Below are 1,863 nucleotides of genomic sequence, written 5' to 3'. Positions count from 1 at the left end.
TCAGGACTTGGAGAGATCTGAGCTGGAGAAGGTGATCCTGGAGAATGAGCACTCTGTTCTACTGGAGAAGGTAGAGCATCTGGAGACTGAGCTCCTTCCGGTTTGACAGGAGCATGATCAGGAACTCTTGGAGCTTAGATCTCAAATATCTACGAGGATTGAAGCAGTCGAAGCCGGAGAGGTCAAAATGTACAAGGCTTCCGAAGACTTCTATGAAGAAGTTAAGCAGGCCACTGCTCCCGGGTACACGATGGGCTTGACTGAAGTTCGTAACTGGGTTCTCGAGCATTATCCATCCGGAGGTGTCTTTCGAGGATAGTGGCCTTGTATTCGAGGATGAGGTCGGGGCTGCTTTGGCCCCTGCCCCTGTGACTACTCAGTTGACTGAGCTCAAGGAGAGTGGTGATGAGGAGGAGGTTCAGATGCCCCGTGAAGTCCCCCTTACTCCTGGTCATGACGGTTCAGACCGAGATGTCCCAGGTGTCGTCGATGGCGAAGATGTTCTCCCGATCGAAGCCCCTAGATGAACGAAATGCCTTCGGGTTTCTTTTTTGTATCTTTTGTACTTGGGCCTTCTGGCCTCCATGTAATTTATGCCTTCGAGCTTCTTCGATGAATGAAACTCCTTTCTTCTTTCAGATTCCTTAGTTCCTTTTTATTATCATCACTATTTTTTTTATTTAACGACAATTAACTCTGAGCACGGATTGACTATGCCGAGCCGAGGTGATAGGTCGATCGAGCCAAGGTGACAGCACGGCCTGATGGAGGGCCGAGGTGACAACACAGCCTAATGGAGGGCCAAGGTGGCAACACGGCCTGATGGAGGGCCAAGGTGACAGCACGGTCTGATGGAGGGCCAGGTGGTAGCACGGCCTGATGAGGGCCGAGGTGGCAGTATGGCCTAATGGAGGGCCGAGGTGGCAGCGTGGCCTGATGAGATGCCGAGGTGGAAGCACTACCTGATGGAGGGTCAAGGTGGTAGAACGGCCTGATGGAGGACCGAGGTGGTAACATGGCCTGAAGGAGGGATGAGGTGGCAGAACGGCCTGAAGGAAGGCCGAGGCAGCAGCACGACCTGAAGGAGGGACAAGATGGCAGCACAGCCTGAAGGAGGGCCGAGGTGGCAGCACGGCCTGAAGAAGGGGCCGAGGAGGTAGCACAGCCTGAAGGAGGGCCGAGGTGGCAGCACGACTTGATGGAGGGCTGAGGTGGCAGCACGACCTGATGGAGGACTGAGGTGGTAGCATGGCCTGCTGGAGGGCTGAGGTAGTAGCACAACCTAATGTCGAGCAGAGGTGGTAGTACAGCTTGATGGAGGGCCGAGGTAGTAGCATGGCCTGAAGGAGGGCTAAGGTGGCAGCACGACCTGAAGAAGGGGCCGAGTTGGCAGCACGGCCTGATGGAGGGTCGAGGTGGCATCACGACCTGATGGAGGGCCGAGGTAGTAGTAGCATGGCCTGATGGAGGGTCGAGGTGACAGAACGGCCTGATGGAGGGCTGAGGTAGTAGCCATCCAAGGGGTACCACTTCGGTCAGGTTTTCTCAGCTTTGGCCTGAGCCTCCAACCGAAGGTTATACTTTTCATAGCCATTATTTGGACAATTGCCGTGAACCAGCTTATATGAAATAAAAATCCTCCGGGGAGCTTGAGATAGGGAATCGCAACTTGAAGGTTCTTAGGAATTCAAAAGATGACTAATTCAAAAGAATAACCAAGTAAATGTAAATGTGCTTTGCTACTACTGCTAGGCATGTTACTACTGGTAGAATTTTCTCAAGTTCTTCGAGTTCCACGATCGAGGTACCATTTCTCTCCCCATAGTCTTCAGGTGATAGGACCCTGGTCGTATTATCCTTGAG

The sequence above is a fragment of the Macadamia integrifolia genome, chromosome 13 (assembly GCF_013358625.1).
Source record: "Macadamia integrifolia cultivar HAES 741 chromosome 13, SCU_Mint_v3, whole genome shotgun sequence".
NCBI classification, from domain to species: Eukaryota; Viridiplantae; Streptophyta; class Magnoliopsida; order Proteales; family Proteaceae; genus Macadamia; species Macadamia integrifolia.
The sequence above is the reverse complement of the archived record's forward strand: the minus strand, read 5'-3'. Positions refer to the sequence as shown.